The following is an 18,273-nucleotide window of genomic DNA, read 5'->3' as shown; positions in this document are numbered from 1 at the left end:
TTCACAGAAAAAGTGTTGACGATACCATCCTATGGGTACAAAGGTCTAGCTACTCAAAGGTCCTAATGCTGACCACGCTGCGTGCAGCATTCCCACAGAGCAACTGGGCATCTCCATCCCCTTACATCTCCTACTGCTGACCAGACTGTACATGGCCCATCCCCACAGAGATACTGAGCATGCTCCAGCCCAGGGCAACAGGGACCCAGAGAACTTTTCCTAGTAATTTAACAAGTTGGGCTAGGGCCAGACCCTAGAACCAAGAGAATAAAGCCTGTATCTCCGGTGCTCTCAATAACCACCTTGTTGGTGGCCAGGCAGCAGTGAGAGGAGATTTATTCCCTCGATTCAGATGAGATTATATCAGAATGGTTGGGGGAGATGAGAGGAGCAGATTGGGACAAGGAGTCTGGTGATATTGGGAGGGGAAAGAGAGAAACTGTGAATGGGAAGTGAAGGAGGGACACAGACTGGCTGGCAAGTGGACTGGGCCTAGTTTGGCAAGGAAGCTAGGACTGGGAGCTGGTGCAGCGAGCAAAGACTGGACAAGGAGACTGGAACTAGGAGTGCAGGGGGAGGGTAAGCTGGAACTTAGAATGAGAGAATGAAATGAGGAGCACTTGGCTGGTGGGGAGACACAGAGATCAAAGCTAGGGGGAAGGTGGGGAACTGGGACTGGGCAGACAAGGAGACTAGGATTTGGAACCAGTGTGGGGGAGAATGTGGGTTGCAGGGGAGGAGAGGCAGATCTTAAAAGTAGCTGGGGTGCTGGGGAAGAACTGCAACTTGGCAGGCAAAAGACTAGGACAAGGAATCAAGTGGAGCATGTGCGCTAGACAGATTGGATGAGGAGCACAGGGAGGAAGACTAGGGCTGAGAGACAATGAAAGGGAAACGGAGAGAAATATATCAAACAAGGGACCAGGAAGGAGAACTGGGGCTGGCTGGGCAAGGAGACTGGGGGCAAGGAGCTGGTGTGGGAATGACACGGGGACTGGTTTGTCAAGAAGACTTGGCCTGGGTGTTGGGAAAATGAGACGAGAAGTCAGTGTGGAGAATGGAACTTGAACAGTGAGCCAGGGGAGGGAGACTAGGACTGGCTGGACAAGGAGACTGGGATGAGAAGCCTGAGGCATGGAAATTGGGACAAGGAGCATGGGCGGGGAAGAGACAAGACTGGGCCAGAGACAGGTTGGAGAGAATAGGATAGAAGGGGTTGAGCTTGGGAGGAACAGCCAGAAGAATTTGTGCCCCCTCTGGAGCCTGGAATGAGAGCTAATATTACATGATCACATACTGGCTTCTTCCCATGCCCCCCACAACAAGACCCCTACTTCATTCAAAGCCTAGGGGGGCCTGCTCTGGGGGTGAATTAGGGTTGTGTACTGAAGGAGCCTGTTTCTGGGGGAGCTTCCCTACTCAGTGGTTGCTGTGAAGTGACTACATGGCCCTTGAATGCTGCCTTTCCCCTTTGTCACCAAAGGAGATTAAGACGACACACACAGCCACTCCAACTCTCTGGAGCTGGGGGGAAAGTCACTGCAACTGACTGTCAGTCAAATGTCCCTAGACACTTATGAGTTAAATAGGAATAGTGGCCAACAGGTACAGAATGGAGCTGTCAGCTCGAGTGAGGAATTTCCCCAGGCCCCAGGAAAATGAAGGGCTGTGGTCACAGCAATGCCCCCTGCTCACCTTCCAGCTTCCCACATGCACAATCACTGTATACCACCTTGTTCCCTACCCCTACTTTCTTTCTTCACACTCCATCTAAGTGACCTCAGAGAGATTTTCTCCAGTCCCACATGACTTCCACAAGGAAGAAGGCAGGGAAGGACCTGTAGAGAGCTGGCAATTGGCACAGGAAGCATGTTTGTATTAGTTATCACCCCCATAAATCAGCTCCCTGGATTGTGACTGCAAAACTAGTGTTGAGATGCTCGGTGGCTCTGTCTGCTGGCGCTAGTCTATTAATCTTCAGGACAGACCAGGTCAATGCAGAGTCTACGAAGAGTTACGGTGCTAATAGAGCCCCTTATAAAACAAGAGCAGGATCTGCTCTTTTAACCATGAAGGACCAAATTCTGCACTTATTGAACCCCATTTGTGCTCTAGTCCAGTTGTACGTCAGCACAGAGCCGAGCACAAATTATAATTTGTGACTGAATATACAGAACAGAGACTGACTGTCATCGGAGGAGAAAGTTAGGTTCATTTATCATGAATAGCAGGGGATCTTATAGAGTTTCTTGTGGGGGGAGAGGGGAAGGGAGCAATATAAATGATATTAGCAGTATTTTGCTTTCTAAGCAAAGAGGGAATACCATACCTACCGGTAATTGCAAAAAAGGAATCTAAGAGCTTCCACTTGAATTTTCTTTTATGGGACAGTCTGCATATATTTTTTTGGAAGTGAATACATCCCTTCATAAACTCATTTCTTTATAGAGCCACGGCCTCATAATGAGCTATTTTGATCCAGTTAATTAGCAGCTTCCATCCTCACCACTTTGATTAAAACAAGTGTGATTCTAAGGTTGACAAGAGGCAGTAAGCTAATTCATTTGACTAGCTTTGAGCTCATTAAAAGTTGGGCTGAAATATGCCTGAAGTCAGAAAGAAAAAAATTTCATATGAAGCAAAACTGGCCGTCTCTGCTCAACATAGTGCTAGGTTTGTAACATGGTAGGTGTTTTGCAGCTCAGATCAGAGATGTATTATTAGAGCTTTGTGCTTGAGTTTGCTCAGCACCTGTGTGCAAAATGTCTTTCTTAAATCAACATTGCCAGTCTTATTTTACTGATACTTACATTCAAATAAAGGAAGAAAAGAACAAGTTTCATCTCCAATTTCACTGCCTTGTATGTAATACACATAAGCAAGAGCAATATGTGATGTGTTTCTCAAAGGCTGCTTTGATGTATATATATATTTCATTTATACTCTCTTTTGTTTGGTGCAAAGGTACTTAACTCTGATGTTTACTTCTACCAGTTGCTCATTTGAGGGAGGATGTATTAGACTTTGATCAGGGGCTTTGATTTATTATAGTCACTGTTTGATCAGTTACTTGCCCCATGAGTATTTGATCTACTTGGTAGCCTTTCCTATTTCATTTATATTCTTTGTTCTATACACACACCCCATTTTGTTTGTTTTGTTGTTAGCATTTTGAGGGCTTAAAGACTCATTCAGCTCAACAACAAGCTTTTTTTCTAAAAATTGATTTTTTTAAAATAATTTGGCAGAGTTATAAACTGCTGTTCTTTGGAATTTTCCATTAGCATGGCCTGCTCTGGATTTCCTTAGGGCAAAAAGTCATTCCAGTGAGAGGGTATGTAATTTGCTTTCTTCATTGACTTTTCCTCTGGTGATTTGTATTGCTGTGTTGCATATTCTTACGGATTTTTCTTGGTTAACCCCAAAATATTCAACATTTCCATATGGTTCTTTAAAGACATGCTTATTTCAGTATCTAAATAGGATTCCAGGTTTCAATTTTTTGAAAACAACATACAAGCTTTCAGGGGATTTGTTTCATATATTTTGGCAGTTGTATTTTTCTGTTATTTCATGAACATCTATGTATTTGATTTATAGTATATTAGCAATCTACTTTCTGTCTCTCTTTATGCATCTATCTGGTGCAGATCTCTATGGAAAAAAACACACAAAAAAGCTATTCTTTCATAGGTTCCAAGGCCAGAAGGGAGCATTGTGATCATCTAGTCTAACCTCCTGTATAAAAGAGGAGAACTTCCTCAAAAATAATCCCTAGAGCAAAGCTTTTAGACAAAATATCCAATCTTAATTTTAAAAAGATATCCATGATGGAGAATACACCAAGACCCATGGTAAGTAGTTCCAATCATTAATTACTCTCACTGTTAAAAATTTACACCCATTATGTACCCTAATAATGAAATATATCAAACTCATTAATACTTAATAAAAATAATAATCATAAATGCTATTTTAAAATTGATTTTATACGGCACATTAAAAACTTGATGGCTCAGGAGATTGATAATAAGAGAGTGTCTTTCTTCTCAAGGTCATCAATTCAAACTCAGTTCAGGCTGGTAGTGATTGAAAGTTGCTTGGTGGTGGATGTTAGCGATCCTAGTCCAGTTTCTAATGGATAGCTGCTTGCCACAGCACAATTTGTGCTAGCTGGCACCTTTGTTGGAATTCTCAGCATAGAGGCTGAAAACTGAATGGGGTTTTGGACTACCCTCATTAGTCCCTTCAGGCCTGGCTTGCTGGGGCAGTGTGGGGAAGCTTGGACTGACATTGTCTGATCCAGAGTAACAGCTGTGTTAGTCTGTATTCGCAAAAAGAAAAGGAGTACTTGTGGCACTTTAGAGACTTACCAATTTATTTGAGCATAAGCTTTCGTGAGCTACAGCTCACTTCTCACGAAAGCTTATGCTCAAATAAATTGGTTAGTCTCTAAAGTGCCACAAGTACTCCTTTTCTTATTGTCTGATCCATAACTGTTTGGAATCTCAACAGAGCACTTCACTCACTCATTTGACAATGTACTTTTGCAGCTGTTGTGTGTCAAATAAAAGCATTCAGGCTCTATATTGAGTAAGCGGATAGATACCTCCTTTCATAACTTGGAACAACTATTTGCTTGCACTCTATCATGTTTACCAGCAAATAAACCAGGTCACATATTGTGTTACTTTACCAGCCAAATAAAGCCTTGTCCTAGGATAAAGCCTCGAGAATGCTGATCAGCATAATGCCCCTTGTCCCAGTACAATGTCCTTGAAATGTTATAAATATATATATATAACATATATAAATTTTCAAACTTACACAATGTGTCATTGGCTGTAGTCCTTGCCTGATGGAAATCATTGGTAGGCAAATCTTTTATGTTTTCCTTTAGTTTGATTTTTAATGCCAAATGAGGCCTTTTGTTTAAAAAAAAGTAGCTCACTGGGCTAAATTTTCAAGTTCTTCCAAAACGCACCCTCAGCATTTCTTTTGCTCTCATATTTTGCACATGCAAAACTCAACACTTGCCCGTGCAGGTTGAGTAGCTGTGCATACATCTACTGTGAAAGCACAAACCACTTGTTTGCAAGTGCATACATGAAAGGTCGACAGGTGTAAGTGGGAATGAGTACATAAAACATGTGACTTCTAGTGTTATATAGTGGAAAGACATTTCCTCAGTATTCTGCATATGAAACCCAAATGTTCTTGCATATTTAATCTAAAAACAACTTCCCTAATGATTTGTAACTTAGACAAACATCTCCTTTCACACAACTCCTAATAACAGGTATGTTCAGAAGCATCTAAGTGACTTAGGAACCTAAGGTAAAATTTTCAGAGGTGCCTAAAGTCCCAGAGACATAGGATCTCTAAAGCCTAAATCACTTTTGAAAATGCAACTTACGTGCTTTTGAAAATGTTGACACAACATCTTATATAGCTAAGAGTGAAATTTTCCCTGTACAAATGATCTACACAAGGCTTTATGCACCACTACAGCCCCACATTTCAGGCCAGTCTGTGCAATTAGGGCACAACTGTGGACCGGTGTGATTCATACTTCTGCTACTCCAGGGGTAATTTGGGAGGGGTTTGGTCTCCCTGGGGAGTGCATTCACCACACCATCTTTTAGGACTGTAAATTGTATGATCTCCATTGTTCAGCTGTTGGAGGGAGTATATGGCCATGATCTTGTGCAGGTATAAATTTCACCCAAAGGCTTCCATCTTCGACATCCTTGTGTTCAAATCCAAGTTTGTGGAGAGATGTGTGTATGATGGGGCAGATAAATTTTATCAAATTCCTTCAGACCACATATGCATCCTCATTGTTCTGATGTAGCTGAGGATAGACAATGGCATGGGATAGAAAATCTACTTTTCCCCAGCATGTAGTCAGGTGTTCAACCAACAGATAGCTCAGTACCTAGGATTATAAGGAAGACTGGTTGGTTTGATTAGAGAACCTCTTTTTGGGTTGCAAACACTAAACAGCCCTAGTCATTTCACTACTGTCTTAAGGCGTTCACATTAAATACTGATCTGGATTTAACCGTATTTTCAAGTGTGGAAGAATCCTGAATGCATCAGTTAAGGTCTTTAGCCCACACGATATCTCAATGAGATCAATTTCAAAGATAACTGTGTGAAGAACCGTCTGAAGGATTTTTCCCTTAATGCCTTAATTCATTCGCTATTATAGTTATGATAACCTTATGCAGGGTACTTAAGCTCAATTTGCCCTATATCAGTTGGGGTTGAGGGGGGTGTTAATGAATGAGCCATTTTTCCCAAGACCAAAGCTACTCACTTTCTTAGGCAGGTTGTTTGCTTTCTTAAGCATGCAGAAAAGGACATATCAATATTTCACATCATAAATATGGTTACATGAATCATGCCCTGATTCAGGGATTCTCAAGCTTTTTCTTTCTGAGGCCCCCTCAACATGCTATAAAAATTCCATCACCCACCTGTGCCGCAATAACTGGTTTTCTGTATACAAAAGCCAGGACTGGCATTAGTGGGTAGCAAGCAGGGCAATTGTCCAGGGCCCCATGCCACAGAGGGCCTTGCAAAGCTAAGTTGCTCTGGCTTCAGCTTCAGCCCCAGATGGCTAGACTTGGGCCCCGGACTTCAGCCCCATGCAGTGGGGCTTCAGCTTTCTGCCCTTGGCCCCAGTGAGTCTGATGCTGGCCCTGCTTAGAGGCCACCCTGAAACCTGCTTATGGCCCCCCACAGGGAGCCCTGGTTGAGAACCACTGCCCTGATTTAGAAAGAACATTAACTTTTAAGCTGTCAACTACAAATGTTTATTAACAACTGCCTTGTGAAAGAGATTAGCATCGTGAACTCTGAATAAAAGGAAAACTGTTACAATCATGCTTTCTTTCATTTATAATGAATCAAAAGCCCTGTTATAATTCTACTAAACTACTATGAATAGAAATAGAAAAAAAAAACTAAAGTGTTTGTCTGAACATATATATCCCTATGTGGCATGGTTTTATAGTATATATTAACACGGGTTCATGCTGTGGTCATGCAGTGCAGAGGGGTCACTTATCAGATTGTGCATTGAAAACAGTGTAAACACAATTTGGGGAATCGGCACATAAAAGAGAGAGAGGAGCAATGAAAAATGTAAAAGGAGAGAAAAAAGAAAAGTGGAGCATTCCCTGAACACATGTTTCTGACATCCTAAATCAAGTTCATGGTTGGACCCAGGTGTATGACTGGGTACATAGACAATAAAGTTAGGTAACATTTGCAATTACCTAACATTCAAAGAGCTAGAATATAAAAAAATATAGTTAAGGTTACACTTAGAATTCTTTCCCAATGTCACCTGCTCCAACTTTGTAAATATTTCTCTTGTTCAGATGAAGCATTCTAGACTGGGCTTCGGTTTCATGGTCAAGGGTTCAGAAAAATCCATTCATACATTTTTGAGTTATATCAGGAGGAATAGAATATATTTTCCAATCATAAAGACAAAAAAAAAATTTCATGCTCTTTATTCTTGCTTAACCAAATTATGGCCAGCCTTTACATATTGACTTTTCCAGGTGGCTAGTCCTGAATGAGGACTAATTTGCAGCCTAATTTACAAACAAAGAAAGGAAATGAACTTCACTGCTCACACCTCTTATTTGTTTTTTTTAAATAATTATCTGAATCAAGACACAGAATTGGAACATACCTAACCTTCGCTGAAATCCAGATTCAGATAGCATTTGAAATGAGCTCTGCAGCTTGGTCCTATATCTACTATGGTTATTTTGGACTTATAACATAAAGGGGTAGCTTTTATTTAGCATATGACTTGACATTTACTGGCTGGAAAGATCAAAGGTTTGTCAATGGGTTGACTCATATGATGAACGCTGGTTTCTTTTTAAAAAGACAAAGTGCATGTTACCAGCAAATGAAGTATTTTGCAGTTCACTAAAGTAGGGAAAGTGAGTTTCAAAACAGACAAATAAGAAGCGAGTTCTCAGCCTTCATTCTCTCTGTGTCATTGTTTGCATTAGCGAAGGCTGGGGAGTTGAATAAAGAAAATCCCATAAATCGCATTTCAAAAGAAAGTTAAGGGGTAAATCATCAGCATGATATGTGATATATATGATATGATACATGGATTTTGCCACATGGCTTCTATTAAGGTGAATAGGAGTTGCACAGTTAAGTCTCTTCATACTGAAAACTTAATCCCAATTTCTTTTTTATTTTATTTAATTAGTCACAATATAAATGTCAACAAAAATATAAATTTAAATTCAAAGTTAAGAAAGAAAAATATCTTTTGGCAGCATGAATGTTTTGCTCAGTAGCATATCTAGCTATATTAAGGGTTCCGAAATCTTATGAAAATGGGAGTAATCCTAGAGCAGCCAAGGACAGAAATAATTCTGTGCCTTCAGTACCTTCTTTCATTAAACTACAGTTGTTGGCAATGCCATCACTAAGGACATGCTTTAGACTCTTTCCCCTTTCAGCACGTCCCAGGAGTCCTTTGTAAAATCCTAGAGCCGCCACTTCAGATCCAGTCTTCTCAGGTGTTTGGAATACTGTATGTGTCATTCATTTGTCTACATGGCAACCATTAGCAGAGTTAAAAGGAGAGAACTGTAGACTTTCATTCAAGAATTACACCAAATCACTGCAGGGCTCAGCCAATCAAACAGCAAAATTTGGTTTTCAGGGAAAACCCCCATCCCTTGACAAATTAGAAGCCATAATAGGATGGAAGTCCTGACTTGGTCATTTCGCCTCACAAAGGTAGCTGTGACTTGCTTGGTCAACAAACTTGTGAACTAGATTTTGGCAGCATGAAACTTTTTATTCTGAAGTGATAAATCTTTCAGACTCTGAATGTCAGTGATTTCCAATCATTTTAAAATGATATGCTATTTATGCAAGAAGTTTAATACATGGAGAGCACAAGAGAGAGAGAGCACACTACTATATACAAGTATAGAATATGTAAATTGTTTCAATGAACTTAGAGCCATGTATTTAGTATGCTCCAGAAATAAATATTAGCTAAATATATGCAAGACACAAATCTTTATTTAAAAGAAGTTTGCTAACCCGTGAATTCAGCTCCTTCTTCATCAACTCCTGCCACAATCTGGAGTTTTAAATCTGGATCATTCTTCCCACTTTACTGCATCTGGAGACAAACACAAAGTTGCAATTTGAATAATAAAAAAGGACTTCAAAAATAAGCAATCCCACAAATCAGTCTTTGTATCTATGTAGACACAGCATTTATAGTGATAGAACTTCTCTTTGTTCTTATCCCGTTTCATCAGATCACTGAGTTTGTCTCTGATCTCATCCTCTTTTCTCCTACATTTAACTAGGAAAGAAGGCTGATTTTCCATGTTACAATAAGAGCGATAACATGATCCAGTAGATAGGGAACTAGAAGGGAAGTCAGGAGACCTGGATACCAATCTTGGCTCTAACACTGACCTGCTCTGTGACCTTTGGGCAAGTCACTTTTTTGTGCATCAGTTTCCCTTATTCACTCAATCTGCACTGTTCACTTAAGATTGTAAGCTCTTTGGAGCAAAGTTGGCCTCAGTTTTCATTGCAATCTATAGATGCTTTTGCAATATAAACATATCATCATACTAAAATGCAATAATACATTCTGAAGCTGTGGATCAAAATGTTACTTTTGTTTTAATTCCAACCTATCATAACAGGTAGCCTGAACAATATTATGGAACACGAAGTATGATTCCAAGAAGCTTAGCTGGTAGAGTTCGAAAAGACTTGTTGAATCATCCTGTCCACTGTTGTTTCACTTAGTAGCCACAAGAGGTGATCGAACCCCATAATGAAATCATAAGCATTTTGGCAAAAAATAGTTTCTACTGTTCATTTAAGACTGCTTTGGAAAAAAAATTTTTTCCATCCTCTCTAGTCATCACATTCAGTACTACTAGAAATTCAAACTGTGAGGCATCTGTCTATACTCAATTTGTTGCAGTTATTCCAAATAGAAAACCTCTCTCAATCTTTCTGATATTGCTAGAAAGGTGTATTTTTAGGGGAGATTCATGTCAATCACCCCAGTGTAGAATTTCCTTTTTTCATGCTTCTATCTTTCAATCTACATAATAACTTTAAGATATCTAGACTTCAAAAGGGTCAAAAAGAATGGTTTGGAAGACCTGGGATCTTCTGACTATGACAAGGTGTCAAAAATATATTGTTCCTGTCTCTCCTACTTCAGTTCAGCAATCTGGAGCGTGCTTGAAAGGTGTTACATTTAAAATAATAGATAAAAGGTGATATAGAAGAAGGATACGATCAAGAAAAATATAAGGGAATATTCTTAGCTATTTTCTTCAGTCGTGTTCTCTCCATTTCAAGCACATCTTCAGTGATTAACCTGTTTGTATCTCATATACACACACTACACATGTGTGATATTTCTTTGCTATTGTGCCTATCCCTTAGCATTTATACTACTGAGTTCTTTCTGAAGGGATATTTCACACATTGGGCCACGTTAACAGGTACAACCACCGCTTTGCACTCTCAGGCTTCTCTAATATGTGCTGGACCCTGGAAACGGGGAAGAGTAAGGTGACTTAAAACCACCTCTCCCACGTCCCATATTTTAATCAGGGAGAACAACCATAATATACATTTCAGGCTTTATTTCCATATACCATTAAGGAGAAAAAGAAGGATTGCAGGTCACCTTTACAAGTGATTTACTATCAAGAATCTTTGCATGAGTGACAAGATATTCAATGAAATATTTTTAGGGAAAAAAGTGATAAAGGGAAATTCAGCTAAGCTTTTTTCTTCCTTGACACTACTCGATAATCTCTTCATCTGGCCTTATTCCAATAGAGTTAGACGCAGACTGTTATTTCCCCACAAACAAATCCCAGCCTCTGACACACACACACACACGTACGTTAGTACTTCAAACTGATGGCTACATTTTTAAATACGGGTTAGCGCCTTTGAGATGCATGGCCAATTCTGTATACACACACACACTTCAGTGAGGCATGTCTATCTAGCTGGCCTCATTTGGTGCATTGTAGGTCCATGCAAGAGACCAATAAGTTCAAAGCCCTGATGGTGAGTCTGTTGCCTTTTTATTTAAGAGCTTGATCCAGCTCCCCTTATAGTCAATAGAAGGTTTTTAAAATAATCAATCAATCAATCATACACAGAACATATACATCAATCTCTGCTTCAAAGTGAACAATGTAATCCTGCTCTGACACAATGGACTGACTGGTAGACAAGCCCTTAAATATACATAGATACTTAGTATGTGGCAAGCTCGGCTGTAAATCTGCAGGACACTAGACTAAGTTGCTATATGGACCCTACTACCACACTCTAAAAGTTTGATAGTTTGCTGTAAGGTACCACTGTTTGGAAGCCGAGTACATCAAAGCATACTATGGAACTTTTAGTGCATAGTAAGAGGTCCATATGGCAATTCAATGCATAGCAGGCTAGCGTGACAGATTCACACCCCAGGTTGTTGGTTTCAGCCTATTGCTTGAGTCTATTAAGGGTTGTTTTTCTTTTTTTACCTTACTTGTAATTCACACAGAAAAGTAACTGAAATGCTTGACAGGAGACCATAATTTAAAAAAAATAGAAAAGTCATCTTCACAAATCCTCTGCTTCCTTTATAATTAAGTGAGGTCCACCTGGACCTATCAATCAACCTTTAACTCAGAGTCATCCATGACAAGAGTATAGAGAGGCAGACAGGAAAGGACCAGAGAATGATATAAAGGAATTCTGTAGGAGTATTCACATTTGCTGAAGGAAGGCCTTAACCTTTTCTCCAGCAAATTCAGTTAACAGGTAATAGAAATGAAGGAAAGGATGGTGTTAAAGAGATAATGAGGGCTGCCAAGGAAAGTTTAGGAAAATGACTACCCACTTCATGACAAACTTATACCAACAGAGGATTCCACCAGAGGTACAAGTGAGAGGCCGTCATTTCCCTTTAGAAACTCACTCTTAACACCCTGCTTTCCACTTCGAACCATCTGCTCTGGCTTATTGAAAACCATAAGCTATATCATTTCATACCAGCTGAGGATGTGGTCCCCTGTATACAGAATTACATGACATGACAATTAAAATGTAAAAAACCAAGTGGCAACAAACCACATGCCAGACATAGCCAATCCAAGCACTATGCTTTTAAAATAGGTTCTTCCCTCCTTAGCAATTCTCTGCAGATTATGAGTGGCCTTATCTCCATTGTAGTCACCACTGAAGGGCCTGGATCCATGCTGCTTTGTACTCCGTGTAGTCCAACGTAATTCAGTAGCATTTTACCACTCTCCATAGGTTTAAATGGCCACCCAAGGGGCAGGGCAATCTAGTGTTAGGCCCCTACTCTTTTGTGTTGTGTAAGCACCAGGTGTGGAAAAGCCTGATTCAGATACAGAGTTCTGTTGTAGCCATGTTGCCCACTGACTTCCCCATTATGCCTACAATGCCTCCTATTGGTGATATGGATGGAAGAGACAATGGGTAAATTAATGCACACAGGGTCGGCATTAACCTTTCTGCTACATCCAGTAGAATCTGAGCGGAAGGAATGTTGAAGACAGCAGATGGGCCCCTAGTCTGCCTATGCCTACACAACAAAGCCCTGTGTGGAGGAGCTTCCATGGAGTGGGGGAAAGGTGGACAACGAAGCTGCAGAGGTGGATATTCTCCTTTTTCAGCATCACCTCAGTCCACTCTAGGGCTCTGCTAGGTTTTTGTTTCCTCTGATCCCTGAAATGAGGAGAGCATGTCCTACGACTCATGAAAAAAAAAAAGTGAAGTTGTCAGTTGCGAGCTTCCTTTCATATCAGCACAAGGGAGTAAGGGGGTGTAGTGAGCCTCCTTACTTCTTTGCTTGGGCTATCTGCATTGCTAATCTGCTCGCAGTGCGGAGAGCAAGAGCCAATATTTACCATCCCATTAAGTGAGTGGGGCCTTAGCTCTGTGCCCCCAATATGCTATCTAGTCCAGCAGAGTCATCCCAGAGAAGGTCATAAGATATAACTAGCTTAGGGTTGGTGAAGCCATTCACACCTGTGCAAAGTGGATGTAAAATTATGAGACTGGCACCAATATGCACCCGCTTTGCTTAGGCATAAGTGACTATTCAAGATGAAAGGCAGTGGAGTATAGGAGTCTAAAGTAACTCTGGATAATAGTATAGTTATTATGCTTTATTACCATCAATGATGCTCTTAAAAGGGGATAATCATTATCATTAATATAAAATTAGGTTCAAATGCATGATAGTACATGAGGAAACTATATCCATTATTTTATTATATTAGATCTGCAAGTATTATGCTAAACGGCTTTTGCTTAATGTTCTGATTCTTTTTAATTTGTGTCAGGTACCCATATGCAGAGGCCAGAGGCACCACTAGAAATCAGTCAGTGCTTCTCTATTGTTACAGTACACTGAGTTTACTTTCATAACCTAGGGAAATGAATGTGACTTTGGACCTGATCCTACATTCCTTGTGCCTCCAGAAATCTCACACGTATAGCAATGGGATATTTAAAGGGACAAGGAATGTGAGATTAGGAATTGATTCTGTAATGGAAATTTATTATTTACCCTGTCACTTACAGTCATGCCTATGGGCCAAATTGAGATTGGATCCCCATTGTGCTGGCCTTTGTGTTCATACACAGACACAGAATGAGATAGGCTCTAAATATGTTTAACGTTAAGAAGGGACACGATTGTTCATTAATGTAAACCAACATAGCTCCACTGATTTCAAAAGAGCTGCTCCACTTTACACCAGCTAAGAATTTGGCCCTAAGATTTTTACAAGGGTGTCCATTTTAAGACATCCTCAGGTTTCAGCAGCCTTCAAGCATTCCTACTTCACACACTCCGCCTCTCGCCCACCTCAACCTCTCTGTGAATCAAGTAGCACTTGATGGAATATGGGACTGTGTCTTACACGGTTTCATTGGGAAGATGAGTTGAATTCCTGGAAATGTAAGGAATGTACTGGTCTACAAGAATGCACCTGTCCGCAGCAGAGACTGAATTACACTTTCCTGTGTCTCTTTTGTCACCCAAATGTTGAAATGTTATTCTGTGATCTATTTCTGAGACTCTTCAGTGTGGAATGCTTTCCATAGAAAAGCATGATTGTTATTCCTGGAGGCGTGGGTTACCTAGCAGGCATAGACAGGCTGCTGTTTTCCCTTGCTCAGGGAAATGCATAAATATCTTTAAAAAGCTGCTTGCGTTTAAAAGTCAAGTGCCTATTTTAGAGGGCTAAAGGAGATGATTTGTGAGAGACGTGGTGCTGTGGGCACATGGTTTCTTAAATGGGGAGAGGACAGTTATTATTATAAGTGTTCATTGTGCATATCAATAGCCATATGGCCGATTCAGAGCTGCAATGAGTTTGCAGCTGCAAAGTCCAAGTGATTGCATTTAGTGTGCTACTAGAAACGGCGGTATTACTGGAACAATATATTCCTTGATAGAAATGAATGTGTGCTGTACTGTGCTAAAAACTTGTCTTGGTCTTTGAACCCCAGTTGCTAAAGAGGAGGGGGGAAATGGTTTAAGTTTTAACCATATCTATTGTTCAAGGTTTGCTGTGGCTAGAATATATTTTTAAGTGATGAAATGCACCTCTTTCTTAGATCTACAGGGATTAAATAAAAACAGGAAATAGTGTGTGTGTGCGCGCGTGTGTTACTAACTAGATTCACACTGCTACTTCTGCTCCCTGCTTTGCAATTGCATCTTTTCATTAATTATTACTACTGTTACTAGAATTGCTTCACGTCTTCCAATTTTTCAAAGGGTTAAAGGGGTTAGATTTGTTTCCAACCAGGGGACTGAGCATTTGAGGGTTTTACTCACTTCAGCTGCTTGCTCACTGAGTGTGATTCTCTGTTCCAGCTGAGTTATGCTTGGTGCAGAAATTGAAAAAGGAGCAGAGACAAAGGTGGCTTGAATCCATCTTTGTGTTTCCCCTATTCCTGGGCGAGCTAGGAGTTTGACCGACCTCTGGTGTAAGTTAGAGCAGCCCAATTGCTGCAACTTAAAATCTAGCCACCTGTGGTCTCAAGGGGCAATTCCAGCAGCCAGGAATAACAGGAGTGCAGCTCTGCTGTGGCCACACCCCCTTTCCCTATGCCACATCACAGATGGCAACAGAGCTGTGTTACTGGATCTCTGCCACCTTGAGACACTTCAAATGGTGTTTTATTGTACCACAAATAATAAACTCATGTAAGATACATTATGCTAACTGGAATCTGAACTTTTAAATGTTGCTTGTATTTGGTCTGCTTGTATTTGAGTCGTTGCATTCCCATAGTCTTACTCATGGCTGTGAGATCCTCCATAAAAAGCTAACATTCCAGGGCAAGGCATCATTGTGCTGAGTTATATTGTTCTTGACAGCCCCAACACTGCTCTCGGGGTGGGGAAGAATGGCATTGTCCCTGAAGGAGCACCAGAAGCAGATAATCTCCTTAAATGCCTGACCCCACACATGGGGCATCATGCCCCTGCATGCCCTTCCTATTCTGCCAGCTATTGAGCAAACAGGACGGGGACATAGCCCTACTCTCTTCCTGACCCTCTGGGTCAATGGATGCTCCCAGGAGCTCGTGGAGGGAGTAGTCCCACCGTCCCTCTCAGCTTTGTGTACCCAGGTGACCAGGCACAAAGTTGCTTTGTATTATTGAAGAAAATGACGACTAGGCTTTGGCACTGAAGGGTTAACAAAGAGTAAAGATATGAATGGGGGTGTGGTAGCCAAAGGCAAGATCAGCCTCTTGCTTAGGCTGCAGTAAACAACTCCTATAACCAACTCACTCATGCAGCCATGCATATCTGGCTCCTTACACCAAACACTCCGAGACCAGAGGACGTCCTACAGGGTGGACCATAGAAACTTTTGCCACTGCTCTGTGTGTAACAGGGGAGTGAAGAATCAAATCCTGCAGTCCTTACTTGGCCTTGACTTTAGTAAGAGTTATAGAGTAATAGTAAGGAATGAGCCTGACACCTGCATATTAATAAAGAAGTTTTTGGGGGATGAGGGTGTAGTCACAGAAGGAAACTATTTACGAACCAACTTGGTAAATAGTGCAGCATCACATGAATAAACCACGGTCCTTTCAAAAAGTCACTGTCTTTGAAATGACAAAGCATTTTAGTGGTGTTTTGGATTCCACGTAAGAGAGAAATGAACTAGAGAGAAATTTGTGATTAAGTCTCCAGTTTAATTCAAAGGCCATAAAGTTCATATATGGAGAGAAAAAAAAAAGAAAAGAGGCTTTAACTTTTAAAATAAAAACATGAAACCAAAGTTTTAGAAATAATCATCCACTTATATAATGAATGCAAGACATGTCATAACTGCAATGATGACATAGATGGCAATCCAAAAGTAAAAGTTTTCGCATTATTTAATCTTTAAAAAGTGGGGTAGAACTAACTTTGTAACAATGGAAAATGAGCACATCCATTTTAGTTGACATGCAATGTAAAAATAAAGATGGATTATTCTTCACAATTGCAAGTCCACTGGCAAAAAAGCATTTTTGAGGTTTACCCTTTATACATTTGTCATGCTACTTTTATACAAAGTCATGAATATTGAAAAAAATATACTTCAGAATAAAAAAAAGTTATTTTGAAGGGTCTCTCTTTCAATGTAGGGTTTGGCCATTCATGTCAATATGAGCAGAATGTGGTAAAAAGAAATATATCAGTAGATTTTCTTTCAGTTGAACTCTTAATTTTGGACTTTCATTTTCCATTACAAACTGTAAACAGAACAAATCAGACAAGAAGTTCTCTCAAAGTCACAGATTTAACTTAGAAATAAGTCTTATAAAATGTACACATTGAACACAAATTGCTGTATGCAAGTGTGTGATGTTTCTGTAAAATATTTTGAGCAAAAGATTTAAAATAGTGACATGAAACAGTTGCTTGGTAATCTATTAGCATTGACGGAAGTCAGAAAATGAAGTCTGTGGATCAAAAGCATATAACAAGTGCACATGAATCCAGGGCATATTAAGGGGTAGGGTTGACTCTTTCATTTGTTGTTGAAGACTCCTTGGTAAATAAGAGACCCTTTGGTAGGATTCTATCCAAGACTTATTTATTTTTAATTTACTGCTGGAGTGAAATATTCTCCTCTACATTACTCCAGAAGAGCTAGTTGGGAACAATCTATTGCAATGGTTTTTCAACAGAAATTGTAGATTCTGCAAAATTGAAATATTCTATGGGAAAATGTCTATTCTGCTGAAATGTTTCAATTGTCATCTAAAAAAAATATGATATTTTGGATCAGTCCAGCATCAATCTGTCTTCCTGAGCAGCCACAGTACCTCGTACACCCAATCTCCTCTACAGACCAGACGCTCAGGCTGGACTACCTATACTGTGATACATCTGTCTCCCCTCTGTTTCAACCAGTGTGGTGAATCCCAGAACTCCTATGAGTGCCTCATGGGAGATGAAGTCTGACCAGGAAGCTCTGACCACAGAGGACAATGGTGGCACTGGACACCCAAACAACATCTCTCATAATGGAGATGGATGCAGTTCAATGTTAAACAAAGCCTAAATAAAACATTTCAACTTGTTTCTACAAGCTGAAGTGAAATGTTTCAATTCAGGAATGTTGGACCCTTTCATTTTTATCAAAAATGTTGAAGTGAAGCATTTCAACGTTTTCCAGTTTATGTTTTTTGGAAATTTTTGAAATTTCTTTTTTGTTCCAATTCAGGATGAAAACAAATTATGAAATATTGGAACTTCCCATGGGACAGAAATTCCTATTTTCAACAAACTTTACCCTCTAAAGCGTACAAGTTACCAATTTACTCTTACCTAAACTGAACTAAAAGTTGATAAATACGGAAAACTCTGATATGTAGCAAATAATGAGAATAATCGAAAATACAGTAACTTCTAATGACTATGGCAAAAAACCAAACCAGCTAAAAGAAAAGGAGTACTAGGTGGCACCTCAGAGACTAACCAATTTATTTGAGCATAAGCTTTCGTGAGCTACAGCTCACTTCATCGGATGTGAAGTCCGATTTCGTAGCTCACAAAAGCTTATGCTCAAATAAATTGGTTAGTCTCTAAGGTGCCACTAGTACTCCTTTTTTTTTTTTTTGCGAATACAGACTAACACGGCTGCTACTCTCAAAGCAGCTAAGTATCTAAAATCT

General features: G+C 40.1%; 1 protein-coding gene across 12 annotated transcripts in view; it reads right to left on the bottom strand.

Moving 5' to 3' along the window:
• CHL1 (cell adhesion molecule L1 like) overlaps positions 1-18,273 on the bottom strand; it is a 203,889-nt gene that overhangs the window by 143,056 nt on the left and 42,560 nt on the right. For all 12 annotated transcript variants that reach the window (XR_013636026.1, XR_013636025.1, XM_078853561.1 and 9 more), the window contains one exon: positions 9,103-9,184. The gene's annotated coding sequence lies outside the window, so the exon portion shown is untranslated. The remainder of the gene's footprint in view (positions 1-9,102; positions 9,185-18,273) is intronic.

Source organism: Lepidochelys kempii, chromosome 7, assembly GCF_965140285.1.
Source record: "Lepidochelys kempii isolate rLepKem1 chromosome 7, rLepKem1.hap1, whole genome shotgun sequence".
In the NCBI taxonomy this organism is placed as follows: domain Eukaryota; kingdom Metazoa; phylum Chordata; order Testudines; family Cheloniidae; genus Lepidochelys; species Lepidochelys kempii.
The sequence above is the reverse complement of the archived record's forward strand: the minus strand, read 5'-3'. Positions and strand labels throughout refer to the sequence as shown.